We start from the raw sequence: 13,942 nt of genomic DNA on the forward strand, positions 1-13,942 counted from the left end.
TGTGTGTCTTGTCTTGGGAAATGACATCTGGTCACCCAGACCAGAACCCTTGGACCCCTCTCACCTGCTGCCTGCCCCGTGTGTCAGCCATTAGGTTCTACTGTCTGTACCTTCTTAACTCCTCCCGATCTGCTCCCTCCTCTTCATCCTCTGCCGTTGATTCCACTCACAGTCCTGCCACTTCTTTCCCAAGGGACACCCTGCTTTTAGTCCTTCACCCTGAGTTTGCTGCCAGAGGGATTTTTGCAAAATGCAGATCTGGCTAGGTCATTCTCCTGCTTAAAAAGTTTCTGTAGGGCTTCCCTGGTGGCGCAGTGGTTGAGAGTCTGCCTGCTGATGCAGGGGACATGGGTTCGTGCCCCGGTCCGGGAAGGTCCAACATGCCGTGGAGCTGCTGGGCCCGTGAGCCACGGCCGCTGAGCCTGCGTGTCCGGAGCCTGTGCTCCGCAACGGGAGAGGCCATGACAGTGAGAGGCCCGCGTACCGCAAAAAAAAAAAAAAAAAAGTTTCTGTATTCCCTGGAGCTTTTAGGATAAAGTTAGCCTAGTATTCCAGGCCTTTCATTTTCTGACACTCTGCCACACTTCAAACCAGCTTCCCACACTACCTGCAGTCCCATGAAGTTTCATGACCTTTTGCCTTTGCATATGCTGCACCCTCTGCCTGGATCCTCTGCTCCCCTTCTTCACCTCATCAACTCCTGTGTATCTAGAGTCTTACCTTTTGGGAAGCTTCTCCAATCTCATCCCTATGCTGATTAGACATCTTTTCTCTGTGCCTCCAGCAGACCCTGCCATAGTATGTGGCATTTACCAGGCTACAGTTCAATATTAGATTCCACTGTCTGCTTCTCCATCATTATATATATAATTCGTGGACCCCCTGCTTCAGAATCACCTGGGAAGTTTGTTGAAAATTCAGGTTCCTGGGACCTATCTTGGTCCCACCAACTCAAAATCTTCACAGGGTAGAGCCCAGAAGTCTGCATTTAGAAATTTCCTGAGAAGATTCTGACTTGTGCCAGGATCCTGACCACACTAGACGAAACAGCGGCCATGCTTTCTTGTCCTAGCATCTAGCATAGTGCCTGGCACAAAGTAGGCACACAATGAATGTGTTGCGAATGAATGAGTGAAATGGGCAGCACTGGTCAAGGCAACACAAATAAAAAGCGAATATTCGGCTACTGCGATTCCAGATGCCAGCAGATGGCGCTGTGACGACATACATGCTTTTACGCCGGGGAAATTTTGTTTCACAGGAATTCAAGACTAGACTGCCGAGTAATTTAATTTATTTTTTCCTACCCAGTTTGTCTACCATTGTCCCACTTGCATGAATAAATTGCTTTCTGAAGGCATGAAGACTTAGACAAGAAAAACAAGTGGAAAGAGGCTGGTCACAGAAAGCTGAGCAGGTAATGAAAGAGAAGGGAAGGATATTCTAATTACCCCTATTCCATCCTCCTGATGGAAAGCTGCTCCCAGCGAGCGCTAAGTGTTGTGAAATTACCCAAAGCATTCAAAAGAATAAGCCATTTCAGTAAGAGGGTGGAGCCATCCTGTAATTCTGTTAGTCATCCACGTTTCCTTTACAGACTGTCAAATGCCTATGTGACTAACCTTTCAAAGTCGTTTCCCTTGCAATGCAACGTCTGAAAGCCTGAGTCTTCCTCCTGGGCTGAATACTTGATTCTCCCGAGGTGTTGGAAGTAAGCCTCACAGTCTAGAAGCCAGGGGCCCCATAGCCCACTCTTGCTCCCCTTTCCAGCCTCCCCTCTCGACCCCCAGGGGCATCCACGTGCACAGAAGTGATAGGGCTGGTGTGGGGCCCTGGGAAGACTATCAGGCAGGGCCAGAGCTAGAGGCTGAGCTGTTTTCCTCCCAGCACGGAGCTTTCCACCGGAAGCCCTCGGCAGGGAGGGGGGCGGGGTAGGGGCTTCTGCCCGAGGCCCTCCGCAGGGAGGATGGCTGGGGAGGGGCTTCCCAGCGCTCTGCAAAGCGGGGGGAGCAGTAGACACAATGATAGACGCAAAGACGGAGAAGCAAAACCCCTGCCTCAGCGCAGTCTCAGTCTTATTGGGAAGACACAATTTAAAGGCATCACAGTAATTTCGACACGGTGGGAAGAACTTTCAAGTTCTGAGTGACCCAGCATAAACTAGATGGAAGTGCTTAAAAGGAATGAGAGAAGATACAGTTTCCCTTTCTCTTTCTTTTTACTCCTTGAACTGTCAAGCTCAAAACTCATTAGGTGGGGAGCTAAGCAAGTTGGGACTTCCTGGCCGGCTCCTGGTCACAGCAGCAGGCGGGAGCATCCTCCCAGATCCCCCACGTGGGTTTGGTTGTCCTCATGATGAGGGGTAGGCCCACAGCCACCTTTGGATGGGGCCAGTGGCCGGGAGGTTGGAGACCACCAAGAAGGAGAGTGTCAGGTGGCAGATGTTCTTGTCTTTGTCCAGTGTCCCCTCCCCCAAACCGGGAGGAAGGGCATGTCTGGGCCCAAGGGAGCTGTCCCCTGGAAGCAGGAGAGCCACGTCTGCCCCAGCTGTGGACAGCACGAATGGTCTCTGGCCAGAGTGAGCCCTGGGTGTCAGGGAACATGTTTTACAGATTCTGGGCAGCCTGAGTGGTAAACGCAACAGCACTACCAGTAACCTTTCTCTCCAGGAAGTCCAGGGCCTTGCCCTGGTGGCTGAGTTGAGAGTAAGCAGCTGAGGGCAGGTTCCAGGGGCCACACAACACAACAAGTGATGCATCAAGGGAGGCAGGTCTGGCTCATGTTGTCCAGGGAGGGCTGCCTGGAGGAGGGCAGGAGGCCAGCCAGCCGGAGGCCCTATCCACACTGGCCAGCGATGCCAGGACTCAGCCTCAGGACGGCCGTGGACCCGTGAGGGGCTGACGTTGGCTCTCTCTCATAGCAGGGAGAGCACATCCTCCAGATCAGAGAGAGGAAGATCACCTTCCTCCTGATGAACAGGGAATTGTGGAGAGCAATGCTTCCTCCTGGAAGGGATCCTACCCTTGGAAGGTTGGGAGGGAGGAGCTCCCCTTCTATTGCGCAGCAGTCTAGATAGAGAGGGTGGCCCTGCTGCATGTGGGAGCCTTTGGAGAAATCTCCTTCCCTTAAGCCAGGGGAGGGTTAGGAGCAGGTGCTGCAGGGGAGGCACCTTCCTACCCTGGAGGCTGTAGAAGAGAAGCTCACCACTCTGTCAAAGCTGCCCTGGGCTGGGTCCCCAGCTGGGATAAGGATCAGCCGCTGGCTGCCCAGAGGATTGGGTTCTGTCTGGGAGAGCTGGGTTTAAGGGATGGGGTCACAGGAGCCTGTTGCCCGGTGGCTGTTACTATTGTGATCCTAGGGCTGGTTCCTCCATCTTCTTACATGGTTGAGTAGCTGCAACATGGAACTCCTTATTTTAATCCTCAAATCCACTCTTCTTTCATATTCCTCATCTCAGAACTGGTACTACCATCTGCCAAATTGTTTCAACCAGAGAGCTAGACATGATCTTTGATTCAGACCTTCCCTTTCATATCAAATCTGTTAGCAAGTCCTATCATTTCTACTTCTTAATCTCTACTATGATCACTTCCCTCTCTCTCCACTGCCACCACAATAATCCAAACCATTGTCATCTGCTGCCCAGACCATGGGAGGAGCCTCTTTGTTGGTCTCCCCACTTCCTCTTTCAGCAACCCCCTGCCCCCAATCAGTAGACCCTCCCTGTGATTCTTGGGCGCCCTGGTCATTTCCTTCAGAGCATCCGTCACAAGTTGCACGCTTATCTTGTCATGCAGTTTATTGTCTGTCTCCCCCACTAGATGCAGCACCAGGGGGCAGGGAATCTTGTCTGTTAAATGCATCCTTGTATCCTTTCTGCCTAGCACAATGCCTGGCATAGAGTGAATAGTTTTAAAATGAATGACATTAGGTCAAATAGTTTAGATTTTAGTCAATAAACAATGAGGAGCTATCACACAGTTCAGAAAAAGGACCGATAAAACATAAGGATGTGTTGGGGGAATAATGGAGGCAGCTGGATGGACATTAACTTGAATTCTCTTACTAACATGTTTCCCGTTGATGAGGCCTAGTGTAGTGTCAAGATAGAATTCTAGACAATTTAAAGGAGAGTTCTTTTTTCCCCCAGTTTTATTGAGAAATAATTGACACACATCACTGTACAAGTTTAAGGTGTACAGCATGATAGTTTTATTTACATATGTTGTGAAACTATAACTAAAATAGGTTTGGCTAACACCCATCTTCTAATACAGATACAATTTAAAAAAGAAGAAAAGAATAAAGGAAATCTTTTTCTTCTTGTGATGAGATAAAGGGAGAATTTCTATCTTTGTGAATATGTAGGGAAGAAAAGAGAGAGGCATTGATGCTGTAAGTCTGGTGAACCAGAAAAATAACATTACTTCATCTCTTAAAAAGAAAAAGGATGGGAGTTCCCTGGTGGCACAGTGGTTAAGAATCTGCCTGCCAATGCAGGGGACAGGGGTTCAAACTCTGATCTGGGAAGATCCCACACGCTGACGAGCAACTAAGCCCGTGCACCACAACTACTGAGCCTGCACTCTAGAGCCCGCGAGCCACAACTACTGAGCCCACGTGCCACAACTACTGAAGCCTGTGCACCTAGAGCCCATGCTCCGCAACAAGAGAAGCTATCGCAATGAGAAGCCCGTGCATGGCAACAAAGAGTAGCCCCTGTTCACCGCAACTAGAGAAAGCCCATGTGCAGCAACGAAGACCCAACGCAGCCAAAAATTAATTAATTTTAAAAAAAAAGGAAAAAAAAAGAAGTTTTTTTCCATGACTGGAAAAAAACCTCAGATTTGACTGGAAGAGTTCAGTTTTTAGATATGTTGAGTTTGAAATGACTATAAGTATTTCTTATGGGCCATTGAAAACAGCCAAACTGGGAAACTTCTTTGACAGTTTAGTCAGCCATGAAGTAGTCATCAAGTTTATTAATTAAGGAATTACAATAAATTATTTAATTCTAGCAGAAAGGAGAGAGTTAAAACTTGAAAATTATGAATCCTGTGTTTAAGGACACAAATAATTTTGTGCCATAATTTTGTTACATAAAACATGACCATTAATAGGTATGCTGTTGTCTCTTGAATGTGGAAAGATTTTATTGTATGAGTACCTGTCACATACGATTTAATCTCTACTTATGTATATTTTTTCATGTTTTCCCATTTTTTTGATAATGTATAGTATTTTATAAATCAGGAAAAAAGTAGGAAACATTTTTTTAACTAAAAAATAAAGACTCACTATATCTACTTCTGAGTGAATATCTTTGGGGTGAGCACTTGCCTTTACACACCAAACATACGTAAATACAGAAGTTACTAAATGTACCCAGAACTCACTGGAGATCTCCCTCCAAGAAGTACGCACATATTGATGTTTCTTGGAATTCCCTACAGCTGGTTTCCCTTCTCCGGTTTCCCTTCTCTGGTTTTAGACAGCTTTGGTCCCCAAAATCAATGGGCTGGAATTATGCAATAAGCCCATTGTTCCAGTACTTCTCCCTGAAGGCAAAATTCAAGGATTTGTCTTTTTTTTATTATTCTAGTCCCAGACCTAACTACTAGCTCTTCTACTCTGTGTGGTTTTGATCTCCTAGAGGATTGTCGCAGCAAAAGTGCCTTTTATGGGTTTTACTATGGGAGGGCTTCCAATCCTGCAGCTACCAGCTTGGGAAGGTGGCAGTGGGGAGGAGCGGGCAGGGGAAGTGAGTAGAGACTAGTGCATGTCAAATTCAGAGTCCTCCTGATTACTAGACTGAAGAATGGTCCAGAGGTGAGGGACTGGGAAAGAGAATGGTCTGGAAATAATGACATTGAGGAACAGTGCAAATGAGCTATTAATTGCTGCAGTGTTGCAATAACAAAACCCTGGAAACTGTTGTGGATTGTTTAATAAAATGGCCCATCCACACAAAGGAAGTTGTAAAGAGAAATGAGAAATAACTCTATGTATTGCTGTGGAGTGATTTCTAACATATATTTGTCAGTTGAAAACCGACATGAAGAAAATTCCGTGTGATACGGTACTGCTTATCTAAGAAAGCTGAAGGGAGAGGGAATAAAATTATATTTTACAAAATAAGGATTAACTAAAAACTTTTAAAAAATCAGTCTTTTATAGGGGGGAGGGAAGGGACAGGGTAGAAAGGATGGAGATAGTAGCTACATTTTTCTATATATACAATGTTTTGTAAATTTTATATAATTGTGAAACAAAGTTAAAAATTTTTTTTAAATCCCTAAAAGTTGGAAGCAAAATGAAACAAATAAGCCTAAATCTATATTGAGTAGATGGCACAACTACACAGAACAGAACTATTCAAGACTTTTAAAACACAGCAAATTCACTATATATCCCTCCTGGAGTATACTCTGGGGACAAAAAATATTGTAAACTCTTTTCTGTAACTGTATTGTTGGTGTTAGTATTGTTGTTCTGAGACTAGTTTAGTGTTTTGTGGGATAAAGCAAATGAGTAATTATGTTGGGGTCCTTGGGAACCAAGTTTTTTTTGCAATGGGAGCAAAGAGATACAAATGTAAGAACAATGAAGTTAACTTAAATACCTTGAATCCTGAATTTGAATGGGAAGTGCCACTATGAATTCACAGTATATTTTATCTTAAAAAAGAAAAGGTGTTTCTCTGCTTTGCCTACTGAAAAAGCCTAGAAACAAGGACAAAGTAGCAAAGAGTGCCCAGATTATGGCCTCTGATTCCCACTAAAAGAAGTCAGAGTTTCTTGGGGAAATGGTTGATTCCAGATTAGAGACAGAAAATATACAAGTTGAGGCTGGAACATCATCTCATCCAAGAAAGCAAGGAAGTTATCAGGATACACTTGAATAATGCAAAAATCCTCAGCAACCAAGTTCAAGAGTCACATCTTGGAGAGAGGGGATAATTTGAACATTATTAAGAATATTGACTGCAATGGATTGAAACACATCAAATATGTTTAACTTAATGAGCTCCTAAAGGCTCACACACCCCCAAATCCCCAGTGGACTCCTTTGAAGAGCTCATTATTTTGAAAATTGGTAGATAAATGAAAAGGAACAAACACACATCTTACCTTTCCTCTATGAACTGCACCTCAGGTAACCAAATAGTGGATGAGAGTAAGTTTCTCTTTATGGAAATATTTGAGATAATAAATGAAAAATAAATAATTGAATTTGAATATTACCATTTTGCAACCTCTAATGAATTAATGGAAGTAGGAAGTGCTCATCAATGGCTGCCAGCAGGCAAAAAGAAGAGACATCTAGACGTTACATGCCTTATGACAGAAGTGCACATCCTACCTGTAAAGTATGCCTCCTGTTCCGTAGCCCCCTCCAAATTTGAACCTGAATCTTCTGAGTCGTCCAATATCAGTTACTCCTAGGAGATATTTAGCAACATCTGGAGGTTGTTTTTGGTTGTCACAATTGGGAGAGGGAGTGCTATTGGTGTCCAGTGGTTAGAGGCCAGGATTGCTGCTAAACATTCTACACCACATAAGACAGCTACCCACAATGAAGAAATATTTGGCCCAAAATGTCAATAGTGAGAAAACTGAGCCTGAGGAAACCCACTTGAGATCAAAAAATCAATTTATATATAATTATATATACTGTGAACAGAGGAACATGTCAACTGACATCTTAGGGCTGCAATCGACAAAATCCAGACTGTAGGAAACTCTACATGAAAGACAATCAAAATAGTTCCTTCAGCAAAGAAATTGCAAGGAAGAGGGGAGAGAGAGAGAGAGAGAGAGAGAGAGAGAGAAATGAGGAGCCATTAAATTAAGAGACCTATGAAACCAAGCAATTGATACTGATTCAAACAAACTAAACAAATTTTAAAACCTTTGAATAGTGACTGGATATTTGACAATATTAAGAAATTATCCTTTTAGGTGTTGTAAAGGTATTTGTTTATGGTTTTTTTAAGTAGATTTATTTATTTATTTTATTTTTGCCTGTGTTGGGTCTTTGTTGCTGTGTGCAGGCTTTCTCTAGTTGTGGCGAACGGGGGCTACTCTTCGTTGCAATGTGCGGGCTTCTCATTGCAATGGCTTCTCTTGTTGCGGAGCATGGGCTCTAGGCACGTGGGCTTCCATAATTGTGGTTCACGGGCTCTAGAGCACAGGTTCAGTAGTTGTGGCACACGGGCTTAGTTGCTCCATGGCATGTGGGATCTTCCCGGACCAGGGCTCAAACCCATGTCCCCTGCTTTGGCAGGCAGATTCTTAACCACTGTGCCACCAGGGAAGCTCTGGTTATGTTTAAAAGGGGGTATTTATCTTTCAGAGATATGGATCTTTTAGAAATATTTACAGATGAAACGTTATGTTGTCTGGAATTTCCTTAGAAATAATTTAAGATGGATATGGATGGATAAATGTGGGTCTAGATGAAATAAGATTGGTTGTGAATTAATAATTGTTGAATTAGGTAGATAAGTACATGAGGGTTCTTTCTCTGGTATGTTAAAATTGTACACATTAAAACATTAAAAGATTTTAATCATGTATTTTATAAAATGATGGTTATAATAGATGGTAGTGTTTTTTTTAATGTCCTTTACTGTAAAATAAAAGGGTGGCATCTTTTTTTGTCAGTGTATTAGCTACCTATTACTGCATAACAAATTATTCCAAAACTTTGCAGGTTCAAACTTTATTATCTCATATGGTTTCTGAGTGTTAGGAATCTGAGAGCCGTGTAGCTGGGTGATTCTGGGTCAGTATCTGTCACAAGGCAGTAGTCAAGATATTGGCTGGGGCTGCAGTCATCTGAAGGGTTGACTGAGCCTGGATGTTCCTCTTTCAGGATGGTTCACTCACATGGTTGTTGACTGGAGGCCTCAGTTCCTTGTCACATGGTCTGTCTACAGGGTTGCTGGAGTGACCTAATGGCATGGCAACTAGCTTCACTCACAGCGGGAAATCCGAGAGAAAGAACAGGCAGAAGGCTGCAGTGCCTTTTATGACCTAGTCTTAGAAGTCAAACTGTCACTTCTACCATATTTTACTCATTAGAAGTGAGTCAGTGAGTCACTGAGTCCAATCACACTAAAAGGAAGGTTAATTAGGATCTACCTATTGAAGGGAGTATCAGAGAATTTGTGGACATTTTAAAACCACCACAATTGGTCTCCTTTTTCCTTTTAATTTTACGGGTCTGTAACATCCTAAAGTCATAAAACTATAGTCTCAGAAACTCTCCTAATATAAAAAAGACTACAGAGTTGGTTTTCAATATATTGAAGGACGGTACCTACCTTTTACTCACGAGGTTAAGGTGCCTTCTTACTTATGATCAGAAGAGTCAATCTAAATGGAACCCTAGTAGTAGATAACAGTAAATTAGTTTTAAAGGTGAAATTATATGTTGAAACAATTTGAAAGGAACATATAAGGATGAAGATTTTCAGTTAAGAAAGTACTGACGGGTAGGATAAATTCTGAAGGGTAAATTCATTTGCAATATCACTAAAAATGCTCAGTGGGATTACAGGAGAGCAAATATACAGGATTGTTACAAGTAATGAATGAAGCCAGCTCTTAGCTTCTCATCTCTCAGATATCCCCAGGCTCGTCATTATCAGAAACGTTCACAGTAGGCTGGATATAATCCTATAGTTTCCTTTATTGAAAACCCTGTCTTGTGCAAAATGTGTGATATAAGCTAAACAAGGGCACTACTTCCTCTGTACCGCTCAGACATTCATATTGGTCGTATAGCTACTCTCAGATGCCTTGTATTTTCCTTTTTGCATGTCTTTCTTCTCCATCATATCAGAGAATCTCAAAGAGTAGTTCCTGGACCCCGTGCAGCATGAGCACCTGGGAATTTTTAAAGACGTATTTCTAGAGCCAATCCCACACCTAACAAATCAGAAAATCTTAGATTGTGGCCCAGGAGTATGCATTTTTAATAAGAGCCCCAGGTGAATTTTTTGTACAATAAAGTCAAGAATCACTAGATTAGGCTGTGAATATCCTGGAAACAGGGTCTGAGTCTTTCTCATCTCTACATTCTTAGACCTTTATCCTGTATCCTTTTACATTTCTTGGCATGGCCAACCTTGGCACTCTAGTAGGTGTTAGATAAATTTTTATGGAATTGAATTGAGTTGGGAAAATATCCACATATTGTGAAGTTTTAACTCCACAAAGTCATGAAGAGATTCTAGGTAATGAGACTCTTGGGCTTTGCGTGGGTTTGGTGAAGTTGTCATGTATTGTTTTTGCCTATCTATCATCTGTTACCTCTTGTGATAACAGAACTTTAATTTTCCTTAGGGGAGCCACTCCTCTCTCTTGCTCCATTCTTGTAGTTTGAGAGACACTGATACTACTTTTTGTACAAAGGAGATGAGAATGTGACTCAGATTTGGCCAATCAGAGCATCATACTCCTCCAGACAACCGTGGTCAGTTCAGAAATGAGTATGTGATCCAAGCAGGGCCAGTGAATGCTCTACTCCACATTTGCTGACGCTGCTGGGAAAGAGGTGGCTTATTCATAGTGGGTTTGCCAAACTGGTAGAACATGAGTCTGGATTTTCTAATGACCATGTTTGTCTCCATCTAATGTACTTTCTGTCTCTATAGATTTGCCTGTTTTGGACACTTAATTTAAATGGAATTATACAAAATGTGTGTGTGTGTATGTGTATAGTTTCTTTCACTTGGCATAATGTTTTCAAGGTTCATTCATGATGTAGCATGTATTAGTGCTTCATTCCTTTTTATGGCTGAATAATATTCCACTATGGATATACTCTATTTTGTTTATTCATTCATCAGTTAATGGACATTTGGATACCCTTTAACTTTTAATGAATCAATACACTCCTTTTTATGGTTAAGCACTTTTTTTTTTTGTGGTACGCGGGCCTCTAACTGTTGTGGCCTCTCCTGTTGCGGAGCACAGGCTCCGGACGCGCAGGCTCAGCGGCCATGGCTCATGGGCCCAGCCGCTCCGCGGCATGTGGGATCTTCCCAGACCGGGGCACGACCCCGCATCCCCTGCATTGGCAGGCGGACTCTCAACCACTGCGCCACCAGGGAAGCCCGTTAAGCATTTTTAAGACAGTGAAAGGTGTCTTATAGATGGTTCTGAATCAAATATTGGAACATGTGATTTGTTGAGTGATGAGTGTTATTTGATGGAGATAGTGAATAAAATATAGGAACTTAAGACAGTCCTAGAAAATCAGGAATGTATCATTTATGTAACAATGCCACATTTGTGTATTAGGCGTCAATTAACACTTGAAGTTTCATAGTTATAAATCCTAATATTTAATAATTATGATATGATGGCTTCAAGATTGGCAACTTGTGGGACTTCTCTGGCAGTCCAGTGGTTAAGACTCCGTGCTTCTGCTGCAGGGGGCATGGGTTTGATCCCTAGTTGGGGCACTAAGATCCCACATGCCACGTGATGTGGCCAGAAAACAAAAACAAAAACAAAAACACACAAAAAAAGGATTGGCAGCTGGTGCCTTAAAAATTCTGCTGTGACTGTTTATCACCTGCCGATCATCCACTTCTCTTTCACTCTCACAGTCAATGAAGAGAGTTTATGATTGTTAAACAAGACTGAGGTCCCCCACCCTGCTCCTCTCCCAAAGGCTCTGAAACAAGCACAGAAACTTTTTCAACTTTTATCAGTGTTTTAACTCTTAACAATTACAGAAAAAAAGAGGTTAAATATCACAATCAGGGTGTCTCTGAGAATTATAAGCATCTTTAAAAGTGTTAGTTATGGTTGTCCCTAGTCATCATCTAAATATAAATGGGACTCAGGGTGTTGTCTTATAGTTCCCAACCTTATAGTTCTTATAGTTCCCAACCTGTTGTCTTATGTCCCAACCTTCTTAGACAGGGGTCCCCAACCCCTGGGCCACGGACTGGTCTGGTCTGTGCCCTGTTAGGAGCCCGGGCCGCACGGCAGGAGGTGAGCGGCGGGTGAGCGAGCGCAGCTTCACCTGTATTTACAGCCACTCCCCATCGCTCGCATTATCAGCTGAGCTCCGCCTCCTGTCAGATCAGCGGCCGCATTAGATTCTCATAGGAGCGCGAACCCTACTGTGAACTGCGCATGCGAGGGATCTAGGTTGCGTGCTCCTTATGAGAATCTAATGCCTGATGATCTGAGGTGGAGCTGAGGCTGTGACGCTAGGGCTGGGGAGCGGCTGCAAATATAGATTATCATTAGCAGAGAGGTTTGACTGCACAGACAGTATAATAAATCAGTTGCTTGCAGACTCATATCAAAACCCTATCAGTAAGTGGCAAGTGAAAACAAGCTCAGGGCTCCCACTGATTTTGCATTATGGTGAGTTGTATAATTATTTCATTATATATTACAATGTAATAATAATAGAAATAAAGTGTACAATAAATGTAATGTACTCGAATCATTCCAAAACCACCCTCCACCCCCGGTCCGTGGAAAAATTGTCTTCCACGAAACCAGTCCCTGGTGCTGAAAAGGTTTGGGACTAGTGTTCTTTGATGTTCCCTTGGGAGAGGGGCATCTGTTTGTCATAGAGAGGCTGGACCATATGACTTGTGTTTCTTGAAACTTGGAAAGTCTATCACCTCCATCAACTCCTCGGTTAACACCTTTCACAAGACGTTTAATCAGGTGTAGGAGAGAGAACACAGACTTTGGAAGTCAGACAGACCTGGGTTTGAAAACTAGTGTAGTAATTTTTTTTTTTTTTTAAAGTCGTAGGACTCTGGAGATGGACAGGGGCCTGGGGGTCTCTAGGTCCACCTGCTCACCTTTTATTTATTTATTTTTTTAAGATGTTGGGGGTAGGAGTTTATTAATTTATTTATTTTTGCTGTGTTGGGTCTTCATTTCTGTGCAAGGGCTTTCTCTAGTTGTGGCAAGCGGGGGCCACTCTTCATCGCAGTGCGCGGGCCTCTCACTATCACGGCCTCTCTTGTTGCGGAGCACAGGCTCCAGACGCGCAGGCTCAGTAGTTGTGGCTCACGGGCCTAGTTGCTCCACGGCATGTGGGATCTTCCCAGACCAGGGCTTGAACCCGTGTCCCCTGCATTAGCAGGCAGATTCTCAACCACTGCACCACCAGGGAAGCCCCAGTGTAGTAATTTTACATAGCTGTGTAACAAACTACCGCAAACTCAGTGGCTTGAATGCATACTAATTATCTCACAGTTCCTGTGGGTCAGGAGTTCAGGCATGATTTAGTTGGGTTCTGTGCTTCACAGCTTCACAAAGTTCTCATCAAGTTGTCAGCCAGGACTGGGTTCTCGTCTGGAGGCTCCACTTCTAATAAAACTTCAACTTCTAAAGTAGTGACTTTAACTATTTGGATGTGTAGATTTATGCATTTCATCAAACTTTGGAAGTTTTGCCCACATATTCTTTCTGTCCCTGTCTCTCTCTGCTCTCCTTCTGGGACTCCCATTCTGTGTATGTAAGCGTATGTCTTTTTTTTTTTTTTTTTGGCCATGCTGCATGGCTTGTGGGATCTTAGTTCCCAACCAGGGAATCGAACCTGTACCCCCTGCAGTGTAAGCGTGGAGTCCTAACCACTGGACCACCAGGGAATTCCACCCCTCCTTTTTTTTAAATCTTCTCAAAGTGTGATCTTTAGGCCAGAAGCATCAACATCACCTGGGAAGTTGTTAGAAATGTAAAATCTCAGGCCCTACCCCAGATGTACTGAAGAAACTCTGGGGATGAGGCCTAGCACTATGTGTTTTAACAAGCCCTCCAGGCAGTTTTGATGCATGATAAAGTTTGAGAACCATTGTTTTAGACAGTTTGAGTTTATTGATTTAGGCTAGCCATGTGTATTTTAATTATAGTCACACTTACTAAACTAGAATTAATTATAGTCACACTTA

Source organism: Leucopleurus acutus, assembly GCF_964270905.1.
Source record: "Leucopleurus acutus genome assembly, chromosome: 7".
Classification (NCBI taxonomy): Eukaryota; Metazoa; Chordata; class Mammalia; order Artiodactyla; family Delphinidae; genus Leucopleurus; species Leucopleurus acutus.